At 40.0% G+C, this 19,685-nt stretch overlaps 1 pseudogene; it reads left to right on the top strand.

Moving 5' to 3' along the window:
* The window catches only part of LOC139710001 (scavenger receptor cysteine-rich domain-containing protein DMBT1-like), a 55,459-nt pseudogene that overhangs the window by 18,523 nt on the left and 17,251 nt on the right, over positions 1-19,685 (top strand).

The raw sequence follows: 19,685 nt of genomic DNA, 5'->3' as shown, positions 1-19,685 counted from the left end.
GGTTTGAATCAGACAAGTTGACATAAGGATACTTCGTCAGTGCTTCGAAGGGCCGATTGACACAACAAAGAGGGCAACACAGGTCTCTTGTACAGGGTTACTTGCCAAGTAAAACAAAACCAGGATGATTGTCAGGAATCGTCCATTAGTAAAACAGAACTCTCACTTAGGACTAGAATTCTTGAACACAGACGCCCTAGCACCTCCTCTAAACATAATAATTATCTCTGTCAAATCTCAAGACCACCTCATGGACCTAGATAATGTGCAAAGTTCTGGAGCGGGAACCTTTATACTTTGAAAGTGGAGCTCACAGAAGTAACCTACATCAGGACATACCGAATTTCCTTCAACAAAGACTGGAAATGGGGGGGGGGGGTGTCTACAAAGTACAAACTAATATTAAATCCTACAAGCTTATCGACATTGGGATGATTAAGCCGAAGATGGGTCATTCCGTAATGTTGACGAAGTCTGTTACGTTAAAACCTAAAAATATCACAGTTTAAGTTTTCTGTTGTTGAGATTAAAAGAGTAACCCTAATTTTTGATGAAATTTCCAAGAGCGAGAAGCTGTAACTCTTTTACGTGAATTATGATGTATGGGTGAATTGTTATCGCAAATCAATATCTGCTGCTAATATATTAACCCTAACTTACCTGGGCTATTTAGCGAGCTTGAATTCCTGGGGGGGGGGGGGGGGGCATTATGGCCCCCCTTCAGATCTTGGCCGTTGATCGCGCGATCGCCGCAAAATTTTGCATTAACATAAAGCCGGATGTAATCTACAAGACTACTAAGTTATTTTCAAAAAATTTGCATTTTCTATTTTAAATTAATTAATTATTCAAATATATGCAAAAAAAAACCTCATTTTCGTCTGTAATTGGCTTATAAAAGCTTTTTGAATGCTGATTTTTGGTGTAAATATTCCTAGTGACATTCCGAACATTTGTGCGTAAAAAAAAGCAGTATCTAAATTAATTTCTTATGTTTTTTATTGTTTTATCAATTTTTAATGTATTTCTTTGTTTTTTCGAACTTTTGTTTTTGTTGTTTTATCAATTTTTAATGTATTTCTTTGTTTTTTCGAACTTTTGTTTTTGTTGTTTTTTTCAGCAGAATTTGTCATACACATATTTTGAAGCATAATTATACTAGAACAAATTGATTTCAGCCATTAAAATCAAAAATATGAATCTTTATATGAATTAATTGAAAAAACACAATTTGTATTGACTTTGTACACAAAATCACGTTTTTGAGCAATTTTGGGGTTGACGAAAATTTTTTGAAGGGGCGTTGCTTCGGAACGGTATGCCCGGGCGCGACAAATTTGGTCTCAAAAGTTGCGCGAGACTTGAAAGTAAAAAGTCAGCGAGCGGCGCGGTCAAAAAATTTTGCGCGCCGGAATGGTCACGGAATTCGTCAAGGGGGGGGGGGGGGCATTATGCCCCCCCCCCCCCCTCCCCCAGGTAAGTTAGGGTTAAGTCATGATAATTTTGATTTCACAATGTAATGAATCAAGAAATGCATCATATGTGGTACTCTTTCTTGGTATTTTGTGGTATCGTACTTGTGATCCCTTTTTTGTTGTTGTTGGACGTGACAGTCGCCCTACGCTCGGCGCGAAACTCTAAATCTTACCGAACTAAAGCGTTAATGAAAGTTAAATTGCTAAACAAAATCTGAACTTTTTATTTCTTTTGAGATTCTCGGGAAAAATAACGAAATATGTTTGAGCACAGATCTCCTTATTTTGTTTTTTTCCAGCGGTGACATAGCATGCAGTCAAGGAGGAGTTGCGTTAGAGACTAATTCTTCTTCTTTTTCGTGTACAAGTGCCAGCAGAGTATGAAGTTCGTCTTGTGGGTGGAGGGAGTGCCAATGAGGGACGAGTTGAGGTCCGGAACAACGGAGAGTGGGGCACCGTGTGTGACGACTCCTGGGGTATAGATGACGCTAACGTTGTGTGTAGAATGCTTGGATACCAAGAGGCCTTGCAAGCTCCTTGCTGCGCGAGATTTGGACAGGGCTCTGGCGAAATCTTACTGGATGATGTGAGCTGTTCTGGAAACGAAGACAACCTAGCTGACTGTCAGCATCGTGAATTTGGAACGCATAACTGCGGACATGTAGAAGACGCCGGAGTTGTTTGTAGTTCCGGAGGTATGGTGTAGTAGGCGAACATAGAAGAAACCCAAAATTATAGTTCTAACCCTCCGATCTCAATACAAATGTTAACTACTGAATTCCCGTTGTTGAAGGCTGGCTGAGTTTGTAACAATACGCATTCTCCGCTGCAGACACTTGCCCAAATATGCTAGGGACCCGTCCTCAACGGGATATGATGTCAGCTCTAAAGTCTTTGTCAGTAGAATGACCCGTCAGAAAAGAGGTGAAGCTGAAATGTCTGTGTTCAATGAATCTGTTCCTAATTAAAACGAACGTTCTGTTACACCAATGGACGATTCGTGGCATGCACCTTTCTTCCTTTCTGAAGTAATCCTGTACAAGGGATCAGTGATATCTTTCTTCTCAGTTTTGACTTTCGTCACAACTATGCACTGACAAAGTATCCTAGTGGCTAGTGGAGTAAGGCTATTCCCCTTGTGCCAAACTTGTTAAGTTTCCTCTTGAAAGCAACGGAATCCCCTTTCACGTGAGGCAGTATAATCTGTCCTTTTGATATAATTGTGGAGTCTGTTATCATGTTGGACTATTTTCTTTCTAGGGCTGTGCAACCATGAGGAATGCTCACTGAGCACAACCGCATTAATTCTGAAGAACATTTTTGATTTGTCAGTAGTCGGTACTTAATGTTTCAGCTCCATGAAGCACTGTTTGTTTATACAACATATGGAAAAGTGTGAACTGAGAAAAGAGACTCTGAAGTACAGTGTCTATTCAAGCGCTTAATCTTTACCAAACGGTGCTGGCTGTGCGATGAATGGGACAAAAAACAGGAAGTAAACCACTGGAGTAACAACAATGAAGGGATTATCAGATTAAACTGAAATTAAGCATGCCTCATTAACACATTCTGTCCATAATTAATGCCAACTTTCAAAGCAGTAGCACTATCCTTTCAAAAGTTATTAGAGTTGAAAGTGAAGAGTGTGGACAAGGTTTTTCAGAAATGAAAAAGGGATTCTGAAGACACACCTAATCACACTATTCTATCAAAAATGTTCGAGATAAACTGCTAAAAAACACACTTTCCTGCCCGTTTTATGATACCAAATTTTAGCATAATGTAAAAGAAGACCTGCTCTTTCAGAAAATATGAAAAAGTCAAGTTCGGCTAGGTTGACCCATTTCGCTTATTTTCAGTCCTCACGCAAAATCAGTGTGTGCGACTACTCATCACCAATGCTCAAGAGAATGATTAGATTAGGAAAACTAAATGCTGGTCAGTGTGGGTTGGTTTGAATCAGACAAATTGACATAAGGATACTTCGTCAGTGATTCGAAGGGCCGATTGACACAACAAAGAGGGTAACACAGTTCTCTTGTACAGGGTTACTTGCCAAGTAAAACAACACCAGTATGATTGTCAGGAATCGTCCATTAGTAAAACAGAACTCTCACTTAGGACTAGATTTCTTGAACATAGACGCCCTAGCACCTCCTCTAAACATAATGATTATCTCTGTCAAATCTCAAGACCACATCATGGACCTAGATAATGTGCAAAGTTCTGGAGCGGGAACCTTTATACTTTGAAAGTGGAGCTCACAGAAGTAACCTACATCAGGACATACCGACTTTCCCTCAACAAAGACTAGAAATGGGAGGGGGGGGGGGGGGGGAGGTCTACAAAGTACAAATACTACTAACTCCTATAAGCGTGTCTGCATCGGGATGATTAAGCCGAAGATGGGTCATTCCATAAGGTTGAAGAAGTCTGTTACGTTAACGCCTAAAAATATCAGAGTTTAATTTTTCTGTTGTTGTTGACATTAAAAGATTAACACCAACTTGAGATGAATTTCCAAAACAAAGTGGCTTTAACACTATTACGTGAAACATGATGTATTTTATGGGAGAGTTGTACAAAGTCAATCTCTGGTGCTATTATCATTATTCTATTATAATTTTGACTTCGCAATGTAACCCCTATAACAAGAAATGCATTATTTGTGGTATTACTATTTGGTATTTAGTGACCTTGTACTTGTGATTATTTATTTATTTTTTTTTTTACATCACAGAAGCCCTACCTTGCGCACGAAGCTCTAATTAATATCACCGAACTAAAGCTTTAATGAAACTTAAACGGCTTTAATGAAACTTTAACTCTCTATTACGTTTGTGATTCTCGAGCAAAAAGGTTAAATCTTTGAACACAGGTATCTTTATTTTTCCCCCACCGGTGATATAGTATGCATGGAAGGGGGAAAGACGTTAGAGACTAACTCTGCTTGTTTTTTTTTTTTTTAATTCCTCCTCTTTTTCATGTACTAGTGCCAGAAGAGTATGAAGTTCGTCTTGTAAATGGAGGGAGTGCCAATGAGGGACGAGTTGAGGTCCGGAACAACGGAGAGTGGGGCACCGTGTGTGACGACTCCTGGGGTCTAGAAGACGCTAACGTTGTGTGCAGAATGCTTGGTTACCAAGAGGCCTCAGAAGCTCGTTGCTGTGCGAACTTTGGACAGGGCTCTGGCGATATCTTACTGGATGATGTGAGCTGTTCTGGAAACGAAGACAACCTAGCTGACTGTCAGCATCGTGAATTTGGAACTCATAACTGTGTTCATGGAGAAGACGCGGGAGTTGTTTGTATTCCCACAGACATAGTCGATTAAACGGAGTTAGAAGAAACGTAGTTGCTCTTCTCTTTTATTATTATGGGGACAGTTTTTTTTTTTTTCTGGAATACCTTTTTTTTCCGTTACTACTCTCAATCTCTGACAAAGAACACAAATACTCGTTTAATTAGTAGAGAATATATTCGCACTTACCTGTTCGTTACCTTGTCGTTATCTAGTTATGCAGCAAGGTTCATAAAGGACCACGACTATAATTCATTTCAGTCCAGGTTAGTTTATTCTTTATTTTTCATTCAATAAATATATAACATAAAGCGTGAGCAAAATGATTACACTGATTAATTTTATTTAAATGATGCAAGCTTAGTTTACTATAGCGGCGATAGAAATATCATCCTTTGTCTTGTATTTGGCGTCGATTTTTCTATTTTTAAGTTAAGCGCTTAAATATATTTTGGAAAATTATTTTGTTTTGTATTTTGTTATTTTACTCATGGCTAACCTTTCTGAGGTGTTGGTATGATTCCTACAAAAAAAAAAAAAAACATTTATATTTCTTATCATGTCTATTTGTGGTAAACATACATTTTCCGACTTAATAATTTGCATTTGTCGAGTACAGGTTTTTATGCACCGTAGAATAGATAAATTACAAAGTCAAGACTTTAGGAAATGACTTTGCTGGAGGAATTGTCGCCTTTTTATCATCATATTGACACGTGTGATATCGTTTCGAATGATTACGGTTTTAGTCGACTACATAAAATTGGTAGAAATAAGATAAGAATTTTATCAAAGAAAATAGCTCATTATTGCTTCTACACTTTATGAGATATATTCATTATTCATACACTTTCTCGTATTTGAATTTCTATCTTGCACTAGTTGCAGTTCGAGCATTTATAGCTCTTCAGTTTACATGACGCCTTGCAAAGTCTGTAATACAGGGTGGCCCAGAAAGAACGGAACGCCTAAGATCTTTAATTTCAGCAATATCGTTGCAAATGTGTCAATATTTTGCGTACTGTTGGAAAGGCCATTCTTTTTCCAAGAGAATGACACCAAGCTCTTTAATTTTAGTTAATACGTTACGATTTTAGGACCATTTTTGTCAACCCTTGCAATTTTCAAAATGTGATCATTTTGCACTCTCAGAGACACCGAAATCAGCGAGAATTCGGCTTGCCATAGAAGCAGTAACGTTCACAACGTGTGGAATGTGGCTGTCATTGTTCGTTACCATTGTGAATGAGACGACCCGACGACAATGACACTGTCCGCCCCACATTCCGCACACTGTTAACGCTACTGGTTCTACGGTAAGCCGAATTCTCACTGGTTTCTGTATCTCTGAGAGTGTAAAATGATCACATTTTGAAAATTGCAAGGGTTGACAAAAATGGGCTTAAAATTGTAACGCATTAACTGAAATTAAAGAGCTTGGTGTCATTCTATTGGACAAAGAATGGCCTTTCTAATTGTATGCAACATGATGACATATTTGCAACGATATTGCTGAAATTAAAGATCTTAGGAGTTCCGTTCTTTTTGGGCCACCCTGTATATCATCTTGATTTGTTTTCAGAGATAGAAACGCAGATTTTTGTCTACTATCATATGTTTTATATAAAAAGTCGCTTTTCAAAACTCTGCAACCAAAACAGAACAATATGCTTAACTTTATCTTTATCATATGAAAGATTAAAGATCGATAGCCAAATTCAAACTGGAAAACTAACAAATGAACAAACAAACGAATGCTGTTGTTCATTTTCCATCTGTGAAGATGGCTGGATAGCCCATATTCACCTACACTAAGCTGGTCTTCCATGGGGTCCAGTTGGATGCAGCATAAAAAAAAAACCAAATATTTGTTTTCTACCACTCTTGTAATTCCAGAGGGCAGCTTGATTAAACAAAGAATATTTGAAGAGTTTGTTCGCAGAAACCGGTAAGTCCATTTTTGAAGGTTTTAAAGTTCGGTCTCTGTCACAAAGTACAAAATAATACCTTGTAAATGATATATTGGTCACTACACATAAAGGTACATTTTTGAAGTTATGGTCAAAAGAGGCAAAAACTTTCTTATTATTCTCTTTATTGTACTTGACCTTTAATCGCCAATATCTCCATTTGGCAAATATGGACTTATTGGGGGGTTTTTTGCGAACAAACTCTTCATTAAATTTGTTTTCTGCGACTCTTTTAATTCCAGAGGTCAGCTTGGTTGTCAAAAAAGAACATTGTCTAGGTGGAATTTTAGTGTAGGGATGTAAAACATAGCACGCGATGAGCACCATTAGAAAACAGACGTTGTCGCGGGCATCCATTTCTCGTTGGTCAGTTTGGTCAAGTCTGCCTTATCGCATCTTGTAAGTGAAGGTCCTGGTGATATAAAATGTTTATAATCAGCAAAGCGAATGTTAAAGACTAACAGCGAGAAGCAGGGGATGAAAGGGAAATGGTTGGTCCGCCACTAGATATCGCATTAACCTTCACCATGTCCCACCTTTGTTCACTAACGTTTTTATTCTCGTGACTTCGGTCGATGTGGAATATTAAAGGGGAATACTGAAGAAATAAAATTACAATGTATATATGAAGTCAAAGAGGGGGACACATAGAACAATGTGTCGTTTACATCGTTTAAAATGGCCTTTTTGAAGTGGAGTTAGAGGATATTGAAGATTTACACCTGTCACCCCCCTAAAATCTAGGTCGCAGCGTAAATTTCGAGGCTTTGCCGATGACGTCATGGGCTGAAGGGAATCGGGCAAGGTTTCGAGCGCCGCAGGCCCCCGCGCGCATAATGCATGCATTGTATCATACAAGTTGTTGTAGATAGTATTTGCATATGAAGTTTTCAAAGTTTGTTTTTCGATAATGCGCGACATCGTACCGTAAGGCCATGCAGTGATGATCAGGATGATTTCTTGGGGGAATTTGAATGTGGGAGCGATGATGAACTGAGTGATACAGTACACACCTAGTGATGAAGACCCTGGTGAAGTTGGAGAGATAGATGACAAGCCGCACGGCGGGGCGCAGGAGGGAGACGCTACGGGCGAGCTAGTGGGGAAGGTCCAGGGCGGTTCGGTTGAAGCGGACGGACTTAGTGGAGATTGGCAGTACGAGCCCTTGCCACACGGCAGGCCAGGGGACAATGTTGGTGACTTAGGACCAATGCCAGGGGCGGATGTAGCTTTTTATAAAGGGGGGGGGGGAGGGTGTGAGAGGTGGGTGTCCCCCCTCCCACAGTAGGGAGAATTTGTGAAAATCTGTGTGTGAAAATGGCGTTTTCTTGCATCTAAAACACCACTATTTTTGGTAAATGGTCCCCGGATTTTTTTTTTTTTTTTTTTTTTTTTTTTTGGGGGGGGGGGGGCTGCAACCCCCAACCCCCCCTATAGATCCGCTTCTGAATGCCAGATAGACTTCAAAATTTAGATTGGTCAGAGTTGTTTTTATTCTGAACTGAAAATGAACCGAGCTTAGTGCTGACTTGAACTCGTACTTTAGAGCAGCAGTAGGCCTAACTGAACACAGCCCAGTCGCTGTAAGTAGCGCAGCGTCTGGTCGGGATACGTATTATCGTATCTTATCGCATCACACTCACTCCGTACTCCCGTTCACAGCTCATCAGCATTCTATCTAGCTAGAGCTAGGTACCCTCACAAATTCACTGCACGATCCATTCATTACTTCACCGAGTCCATCAAAGTTTTATCACTATCGATGAAAATCGCAGTGCTCTCTATCATTTATTTTATCACCAGATAGGCCGGCCGGCCTAGTCAAGACTTCGACTTAGCCGTAACTATACACAGCCCAGTCGCTGTACGTAGTTACGTCGCGACAGCGTACTTACAGCGTCTGGGCGCCGTTGCTAGAAACTTTGCGTTTAAACGCAACTTGTAACTGATTGTCACTGGCCAATCAAAATCATTGTTGCATGCATGTCTTCTTAATAGGGCAGACCCTGAGCCAATCAGAATGGTTGTTTCAAAATTAGCAATTATTTGCAATTGATTGCAACTTTCTTGCAACGGGGCCCTGGTCGGGTTAACTTAGCCGATGCCCACGCATTGATTGCATGCGTGGTATCTAGTATTAGCGATCCACGTACGCCGAATGTTTCGCGAGGGTTTTTTTTTTTTCGCCAATTTCGCGAACCTGGTGCTTTGTGCGAATTTAAAAACACGAGAAAATATTAACTCTCTTTCCGTACATAATATTTCCCCCTTCCGTAGTGTACTCCACAACCACGAATTTAAGCACTAGCGAAATTATTGGCAAGTCCCGATTCGCGAAAAAAAAAAAAGACTCGCTAAATACATGTATATGGCGTACACAGTCACCTCCCTGAGTACTACCGAGGAACTGCTGATATAGTACATTTTGTACGTACCAAAGAGGTACGAAGCCCAGGCTTCTCCGCTCTTTGATACACGGAGGCTACTGCACTGCGACATACGCGGCCTGTGATGGGCGCATGCATGTGACTGATCGACTACGAAGCACCATTGTACAGGCACTAGGCCTGACAACTTCTGTATTCGTGGCCTAAGTAACACGTAACAGACTCTATTTAAACGAGGAAATGTGTGATTTCACAGGGGACTTAAAGTAGAAAATAATTTTATTTCATTTTTTGTGACATTCGGATAAAAAAATGTCTTGGGATTTCGGGGTATGAGCCTCGACATCACGCTCTCATCGAGAGCATACATAGGTAAGCTGAGGCTGTTGTGTGATACTTCCGGGTTTGCTCTTCAGCCCATGACGCCATGGACACGCCCCCCAAATAACCACGGATCTTCCGATTGACCATGATTCGGGATACAATTTTTCTAAGCAGCCGTTCTCCAAAACGCAATTTTCTAAATGGATGAATGAAAGGCCGCTGTGTTTAACATGCTCTAAGCTTGAAATGGGGGAATAATCCAACAAAATATGCGTTTCCTTTAGTATTCTTGCTTTCCTATCAAAGCCACAAGGTCGAGTAGATGGTTCTGCCTATCGCACACCTATGGTAGCGTCTAACTTCTCTGATGTTTATACCAGCAATTATGTTTGTGAAATAACCTCTAGAACAAAAATGTCATCACAGGGTTCTCACTGACCAGAGGTTGTGATATTAGTGATTGTTCTCGCTCATACACATTCTTTGTTGTTGTTGTTGTTTTTGTTGCTCTCATTGTCATTTATATTATTAAAAAGAGAAGCGCAGGATGCTTCTTCAAAATATATTTCAGTGCACTTGGGAAGAATTAAGAACAGAGGTAAGGGAAGAAAAACTGAGATTACTGGTACACAATTATTGCCGAAGGACATACTCTTACGGTTTATGATAAGTAGTTTGGTTATTATTACGACTAATTCAATAACATTTTCATATACCTTTCGTTTCTCTTTCACAATTATTTGTATTTAGATACTAGTTGCTTTCAAGAAATGCTATGGATTGATGATATGGTAAATGGTTGTTATTACAGATATACGGGAAAATAAAAGGGAGCATTCTGCTTTAAAAAAAGAAGAAGATCATGACAACTTGGTTACTTTGTCGGGTGTGTTTTGTCTTTGTCGATATTTATGTTATAATACTGTACATTACAGTTGTATGTAAATTGCTGTATCATACACGTGTATTCCTTAATATTTTTTGTGCTAGATGTAATGGCTCATTACAAATAGATAACGGAGTGATTATATGATATATGATATATGATATATATATATATATATATATATATATATATATATATATATATGTATATATATACATAAACATATACAATGTCCCAAACATATTTCCAGAAATATCTTTGGCTTAAGATCATGTGTAGTAAGTGCTCTACAGCCCTTTCATCTCGGCCAGACTTTTAAAGTTACATCACTTTTCGAACAAGCGCAATGATGATGATGAATAAAGATAAATACGTAGCTATACGCAGCATTTTTTTTAGAGGTGATACTTCGTACACGTGATAATAACCATCATAAAACAGAGACCAAGATTAACGTAAAAGGTCAAGTGTTTTCAACGACAAAATGACCAGACCTGAAGTATAAATTTTGCTTTATTTTTATTTTCCTTTCCATCCATAGATATACATCATCATTACCATCTTTCTTTGGCACTATTTAATCAGATTCGTTGAAATACACTTGGGTCTATACATATCACGAAAGTTTCACTCAACTGGCATTATTATCTTTCTTTGGCCCTATCTTAAGGAAAGAACGAAGGCAAGTGCAGAATGAAATCATTGCGCTTCAACTATGTAGGTCCATGATCAAACTGAGAAAACGCACAGGTTTCAGTGACTGATAACGGTAGCATCCTGCGCATGGTAAGCTGTTCACTAACTTGCTCAAGGTCAATGCATACAGAAGATTGGTTTCAGTCTTCAGTTCCACTTCATCAGACGACAGTCTAGTTTACTGGTTACTATCTCATACCTAATATATCCGTATGTACTTTCATTGAATTTACCTCAAATTTACCCTGAACTCGTTGAAAGACACAACTCGTAACTGCTGTGGTGAAACTATCCCTTATATCGCTGTAGATAGTATTGTGTGATCGGGTTAGTAGAGTTCCATTTGATTCATTTAAGAAAAAAAAAAAACGAAGGAAAAAATAGTTCGGATAATTGAGGGGGTCGGTACAATAATAGTGCTAACCCACACAATAGTCATTTTGAGATAATCGCTGTTGAATGTTTGGAAAGTCCATACATTGTACATTAATAAAACATGAATACATGCATATTTTATCATCTTATTGGTTGAATTCAAATATGATATTTTCACGGAGGTTAGAGTGAAAGTTAAGGTTTATGAAAATGCATGTAACTCAATTTTGACAAAAGTGTGGGTTAGCACTATAATTATTGCCTCGACCCCCTCAATTGTCCTTTGAAGCTGGGAGTACAGGGCGTCGATTAGAATCTATTTTAGTTTGTTCCAGTCGATGAAAACTCTCTTCCCGAGTTCTTCCTGATGTCAAGGTGTCTTCTCCGTTTGGTTAGCTTTATGGAATAGCCTCTTCTTCTTAAGAGCAACTCTGGCATTCTCAGGTAGTTCCCGGATTTGCATCTCACTGAGCGGCGAACGTTTGCGAACGTAGCGAAATTGAGATTCGCCAACTTTTCTGACGAATGTTTGTGAAAAATCAAAGTTCGCTTCTGCCATTAGCGACAGTCAGCGACTTTTAGCGATGTTTAGCGACAATTAGCAACACTTTAGCGAATGTTTGCGAAAGTGTTTGCGAACACAGGTGGCGACTATTAGCGAATGTTAGCAAATGTTAGCGACAATTTTGCAAATGTTAGCGACAATCTTGCAAATGTTAGCGACAGTTTTGCAAATATCAGCAACTGTTTGCAAATCCTTTGCGACAATTTTGCGAATGTTCTTGGACCTAGAAAAGTACCAGGCGATTGTGTATAGTAAGACCCATAAAACTACATAAAACCTTCCAATGAATTCAGATCTCTTGTGACAACCGTTCAAGATGGATTTCCAGGATATGGAAATAAATTTCTGCCAAGAAGAGGCTCAAGGTGTTGCTATCCTTGAAGAGCTGCTTTGTCAGGCTGCTGCTACAGCTATTCTCTCTAAAAAAGAAAGAGTGAAAATGTTCACTCTTGAAGAAGTGAATAACAGAAAAGAGTGAGTTTCAAGTGAAATTAGAGTGATTTTGGAGTGAAAATGTTCATTTTCACTCATTTTTGAGTGACCTCAGGGATCACTCCTAGATTTTCGAGTGATCCCTGAGGTCACTCCAAAATGAGTGAAAATATATTTTTTCACTCAAAATTCACTCCAATTCATTCAAAACTCACTCTTTTCTGTAATTCACTCCTTCAAGAGTGAACATTTTCACTCTTTCTTTTTTAGAGAGTTGTGCAGCATAAGAGAAATAAAATAAAGAAAAACAAAAAAGGAAGAAGAAAAGAAAGAGAGTCAGAGAGTGCTTGTTGCAGAGGACAGACTTTAGTCAATATGAAAAGCTTTTGAAGCAATTACAATCATGATGGAGATGTCAAGAGCTTCAAGAGCTTTCTTAGAGTGGAACCTTGTCTGTTTCAGAAGCTTTTATATAGGAACCATGTGGTTACTTGTTCGCTAGCAGTGGCGAATCATTATAAAAATGTTAGCGACACCGTATTACGATCGTTTGCGAATTCTTACGAGTGTTTTGCGAATGTTTGCGAATGTTTGCGAATGTTTGCAACTGTTAGCGAAAATACAGATTCGCAAAGGTTCGCAAAGAAATTTTGAACATGTTCAAAATTTCTTTGCGACAAGAAAAACTGTTTGCGACAATAAAAACCGTTTGCGAACTTTCTTGCGAATGTTAACGAACCTTTTGCAACCGTTTACGAACCCTGGCGAATTCCCAAATTCGCTACGTTCGCAAACGTTCGCCGCTCAGTGAGAGCGATTTGTTTCCTTATCTCATGAATCTCTCCTCTCTCTTATTATCTCCAAAGTCTCGCTAATCTCGATTATATTTCTTGATATGACAGATGTTGAATGTTTGGGATAGGTCTTTATTTTTTTTCGAATATCGTTTTTTTTTTCCCGAGGTAAAGGGTTCCATGCCTGCATAGCGTAGGATATAGCTCCTGTCAAGTACAGTCTAAGGATCACTTCCTTACTCTTGAGAGTGAAATTCCGTTTGATCATTCCCAGTGTCCGGTTTCCTCAATTTGTTGCTACAGCACACTAGTGGCCCACATTTAGGGACTTGTGAACAAGTACCCCCAAGATCATTCTTCTTCTGTGCTTTCAGTTGGTAGGGAGGAGCCAATTGTGTTTGCGTCGTGTGGGTTATACGTCTCCCGAAATGCACGACTCGACATTTGTCTGCAGCGTTGTATTTATGTGCTATGTGTTCGCCCACATATTATGCGGAGGAGATTGATGCACTTCTGCGTGTCTCTTGTGTCTGTCAACCCCAACTGATTGAAGAATTATCGAATCATTCTCTTTGAACTGTTCCATTCAGACGTAAACGGAACATCCCGGAAACAAGATATCATAACTCTGTAGGAAAGGTTTATTGTTTGATGTATTTCTAGTCAGAGCTTGTATCCTCTACATAGAGTTTCTTTGTTAAAAAATCGACGATTCTACCTGTCACAATGGTGAAGAAATTATGTTTTGCCAGTGCGTGGATTCTGCTGTTTGCCTGCATCTTGCCCCTTTGCTCAAGCAGTAAGCAAGGTAAGCAATCTAGTCGTTAACTTGTACCTCTCTGCACTTACATTTGATTTAATAAAACGCATAAAACAGGAACGAGAAATTATCAGCTTCTCAGTTTTAAAGTTCACTGTACTTTTGATGAAGTCTACAGTATCGGAACAAAATAAAAACTAATGTGATCCATTATCTTGTTTTCAATTTGGAGATCAGAAAAAGCGGAATATGCGCATAGAGTATATTAATTTTTTGCAATAATTATGATAATGACGGGCGTCTACTACTATTTCTACTACATCATTATTACTAGTATTACGGCGTTCACAGTATCAAACTTTTGTATGATTCGAATGCTGGTTGACATAGAAATTCCATGTTAGGTATAGTACAGTCTACAAAGTCCCTCACTGTGCAGAAATTGTTAAAGATCCTCTTCTTCTTCTTTTTTTTTTTCTTCTTTTCCTCCTTGATTGCAGGTATATGTATTATATGATCTCTGGGTAGCTCTTGGTAAGAACGATACATGTTTTCGTTAGCCGGAGTATAAAGTTTAACTTCAAAGAATTAGTTAATGAGTGTTATAGCATAACCCGAAGGATTCTATTAGACGAAAACCATATTATTGTTTTTTTAAGAAGTAGGGCATTTTCACTTGAACGACTTTGGTTGTAGCGAACGGAAACTAAGTTTTATACTGAGTAGTTTCTCATTATAACAGTTTTTCACTTTAATTCCAGTTTATTACTGCTATTTTTTTTTTAGTTTAATGCTTTCAAATAATCATGCTTCACACAAACTCTAACTGTGACATAGTTTTGTATTCATTTGTTGGAAAAAGAAGAATGAAAATAATTGAATTGAAATGAAATGAAATGAATTGAATCTGGATGCAGAAATAAATAAATGAAATGAAATGAAATGAAATGAAATGATTAATATGAAGTCCAGATGAACAGCTGTTGTAATAGTGGTATGCATTTAATAAATCAGAGTTTTGCATTGCTCACCGAACCACCCATACTTGTTGATCGAGGTCCTGATGTGCCCATTCGCATTGTCGGGGGACGGAATGATCTAGAAGGACGGCTTGAAGTCTTCTACAACGGCGAATGGGGAACAGTTTGCAGTAACGGTTGGGACTTTGATGACGCGTCCGTCGTATGTCGACAGCTTGGTTTCGACGGCAGCTCTCTCAATCTCTTCACGTACTACCCAGAAAATGACGATACTGCGATTGTCTCCAATATACAGTGCACCGGAGCTGAACAAAGGTTCGACGAGTGTCATAATGAAGGTTACTTGTTAACTGATTACTGCAAAGGGAACTGGCAAGATGTTGCTGTCACGTGCGTCGATGAAGGTAGGTACAGCCGTAACATAATAATAAGCAAAGTGAAAGTAAAAGCGTGGACGTTTTCATGGACCCACCGGAAGGGTAAAATGGACGGTCGTTTACAGGCAACGTTGAGCAAATGATAATTGCACTCTGTTGGACAGAAGCTGGATCGTGTTTTTGGTCTCGAGTTATCTCGTAATCTCGAGCATTGATTATTCAAAATAGAAATGTTTGGGTTACCTTGATAACACACGCACACGCACACACACACACACACACACACATACACACATGAAAAAAGAAAATATCTAGGTATCGCGAATACAAGCACTATACCGGAAGCCAGGTGGTCTATTTTTCCATGTGTCTGCATATACATTTATCAAAAAGACTGACACGCACCAACTAGTATACGTTTTTTTGATTAGATTGATTCTATTCATTCTCCGTATGGCATCATTTACAATTTTTTTTTGTCAACATATCAAACATAATATAATACAGATATGAAACTCATTAGAGCTAGTTTCAACAATTTCAACAATTTTGATTACAAATACATTTGTGACACAATTATAATACATGTGTTATGACTTGCCATACAGAACGGTAGCCAATAATAAGCTATAAGCTTGACCCTTTGGCAACCGGTGATACAATACGTTGGTGCAATAAGAGAAAGGGGGGTCCAGCATGATGCATGGATAAGGGGAATAATAGGAGAGACAGAAAGAGCAAGAAAGAGAGGGAGATAGAAACCTTCTGATACCAGGCTTACATTTTTTAGTATCATCACTGTACTGCTGTTCTGAATCTTTCAAGAGACACCTGGAATGATTGTTCTGGTTCCCTTGGCATTGATTCTGACACTTTATTTTCATAGAGCACATACAATTATTTGGCGCTATTCCTACTAAAGGTCGACTCGAGCCGTGTCCTCTTCCGACTACACTTGAGGTGGACTGGGAAGCAGCCCTGCAGTGCGTGCTGCCGTATGTGCAACAGAACGGCCCAGATGATTATTCGAATATCCCAGGCGAACTGAGTCCATTTCTTGCAGTCGCTAACCTGATCGACACCGCAGGGCTCATGTGGACGTCAGACAGCCAACTCCAGGCTGTAGGGGAATTTTGCCTGAGGATTGCTCCCCGTCTGCCCGCCATTCTCACCCAACCAGCTGACAGAGCCCCCATGGATCAACTAGCAGCAATCTGCGATCCGGTTTTGAAATCTCTGAGAAATGGGTCATCTTTGAAGGGTGAGGACTACTGTCGGTCGCTCTTCGCGGCATTCGGACTTTCTCAGACATATTCCAAAACACACAAAGCGCATACCTGGGCATCAACTTCTTCGGCCGACTCCGACGCGACATTATTTCCCCCGTGGAATGACAAGATCATAGCGTATGCTGAATCCGGGCGCCCAATCCAGTGGTTCACCACCCCACTGCCCTCTGGAAACAATCCTCTACGACCGTTTGATTTTCTGGCCCAACTTCAACAGCTTCTCCAAGATCTTTACGGTATTGGGGAATTCGACGAAGATTCAGTTTGCCAGGCAGCTGGAGAGCTCGTTGGTTCTGGACGGACCATTCGAGACCTGGTCACTGAATTCGCTACCGAATTCTTGAAAACTCTCTTTCCCAGAGCTGCCGAAATATGCGATAGCTGGGACGAGATTACATCCCAAACATATCCTAGCCACGTTGTACCCTCTGACAAGCCGGAAGATTTTGTTAAGGTGTTCTTCGTGGACATTCCGCACTTTGCTGCAATTGCAACGGGTTTTGAGAACAGGGAGTACCTCTGTAATGCCATCACGTCTGCAGTGTCTATCGGAACCACTGACTCGGTTGCAGCGAATATGGTCAGTCGAGCTCGTGAAATCCTTGTGGACGAGAATAGGTGCACTGAATTCGGTTCCCTTCTTCATAACATTTCTAATGTGTTCTCCCCTCCGATACCCGATGATGAATTCACAAGCGCTTTGCATACCTACTTTGGTTTCTCTAGCATGAGAGAGATGTGCAGATACACCATTACCTCATTTGGTGAAAGAGGTAAGACTTAATCTTTTTTTTTCTCACAAAAGAGGTACACTGTAAGAGAATGTCTCACTGGTGGCAGCCAAGTTTAGGGAAGAAGGATTGCTCGGAAGTCAATGAAGTATGAACCCTGTACCAGAGTTTTCTTTATCAGTGAGGTTAGGTATAAACCATGTATACGACTTTACATTATCCACATTCTCTAAAACTAAATATTCATATTCTGAGTTTGTTTGTTTGTTTGTTTGTTTGGTTTTTTTTTTTTACTTTGAGATGTTGTAGATTCGTCTTTGTGAAACAAATTTTGATTGGAGATAAATCTATCGACATTAACCCCTTGAGGATGGATTGCTTGGGCTACAACACGTCTTTCCTATAGACACGTGCCCGAGCATAATCGGGGCTAATCTCCAACGGGTTACAATAGAGAAAAGGCAGTAGGATTTGTAGCACCCCTCCACATAAAGCTCGTGTCAGTATTATATGATTTTTGTATCACCAGGGAGAGAACATCATATTCTATGACAGAACTTACAATACATTTTGCTTTTGTAGTCCTTCGTTCATAAAAAAAAAATAATGAATAAGTGCTCCGTCATGATTGTAATGCCGATGTTAGCGGAATTACATGTTATTTTCTAATTTTCGATATCTTGACATAAGCCTTAAGAGACGTCAAAATCATGAGAGAAAGAGAGAGAGAGAGAGAGAGAGAGAGAGGGGGGGGGGAACCCCGAATAATTCACGGAGTACTTCTTAAACAATACTAATACAATACTTTTTTAATGGTAAACATCCATTTTTTTTTCAGGCGTGAAAAATATAGACCCTAAAAGCACCAACGTTTAATAATCTGAAATTCTGACTCGCACTTCACATAAAGATGGCGATGTCGCGGTACGCCTCCGCGACGGGGAGACTGCAGCGGAGGGTAGAGTCGAAGTGCTGTTTAATGGGACCTGGGGGACAGTCTGTGATGACTACTTCGGTGAGGATGAGGCCCAGGTGATTTGTCGGATGTTGGGGTACGGCGGCCTTGCGTCTGTTGCACCTCCAGAAACGTTCGGGCCAGGTTCTGGTGGCATCTGGCTGGATGACGTCCAGTGCATTGGTGTTGAGGCCAACATTGCCCAGTGCGATCACCGTGGGTATGGGATAAACAACTGCAACCACGGAGAGGACGTCGGTGTAAGATGCAAAGTAGGTCAGTACGAATGAGAAAGTAGACATCGTCTTTCAAGAAAAAACAAAGGTTTGCTTATGATAATGTGTAGTGGTCCATACGTTGATTGCATATTGCATAATATGAAAAATGTAGGGCCTACCTGTATATGTACCATCACTATGATTAGCCAGCCCAGACGTCGTGCGAATCACGGCGTCAGACGGACGGGGCCTCGCCATCACACCGGGGAACCACAGCACAACTACAGAACTTATAACAAAAAAAAAAAAAAATATATATATATATATATATATGTTACTTGTAAGAATCTATACGTTACTCACGTAAAGTGCATGCTTATATTACAGAAGGTACATAGATAAATCCATAGAGATCCCTCGCAATAAGTCCATGGAAAAACAAATGACGCTTTCTAGCGCAATCCCTGACCGTCGGGGTTCATCGTTGCAGAATTCAAAATGACGCGTTTATTTATACAGCGACTGGGTTGTGTATAGTTGCACTATGATGTGCTTACAAACTCAGACAGACAAAATTGAGATAAGAAGAGACGCAAGACAAAATGACTCCTCAGGACAGAGTGAAAACATTTCATGTAAACTTGCCCAAAAAAAAAATACTTTCACGAAGCATTACAAAAGTAAGTTGTATTTTAGCCCTGTGTTTGTACGTTTGCTTTATATCTTTGCGTTTCATTTCGAATTGCAGCCCAGCCAGGGCAGCTATTTGAGGTCCGTCTGGCAGGCGGTCAAAGCAGCGGAGAGGGCAGGGTTGAGGTCCGGCTAGGAGATGGCCAGTGGGGCACGGTCTGCGACGATATCTGGGATCTCGGTGATGCGCACGTCGTTTGCCGGATGCTGGGCTTCAGTGGCGCAACTGAGGCACCTTGCTGTTCCAGATTCGGAGCTGGCACCCGCAATATCTTGCTCGACAACGTGGAATGTTCTGGGTTAGAGCGTAACCTAGCTTATTGCTCCCACCATCCAATGGGACAACATAATTGTTGGCAAGACGAGGTTGCCGGCGTTGTGTGCAACCAAGGGGGTACGTTTCTTGAATACTTCCTTATCGTACATTTGCTGCACCGAGCAATGTGAACCTCATTGAAGGAACTTACTACAGTGAGGATG

This window comes from Diadema antillarum, unplaced genomic scaffold (assembly GCF_040938485.1).
Source record: "Diadema antillarum isolate AM-2024a unplaced genomic scaffold, OU_Dant_1.0 seq00001487_RagTag, whole genome shotgun sequence".
Lineage (NCBI taxonomy): Eukaryota > Metazoa > Echinodermata > Echinoidea > Diadematoida > Diadematidae > Diadema > Diadema antillarum.
The sequence above is the reverse complement of the archived record's forward strand: the minus strand, read 5'-3'. Positions and strand labels throughout refer to the sequence as shown.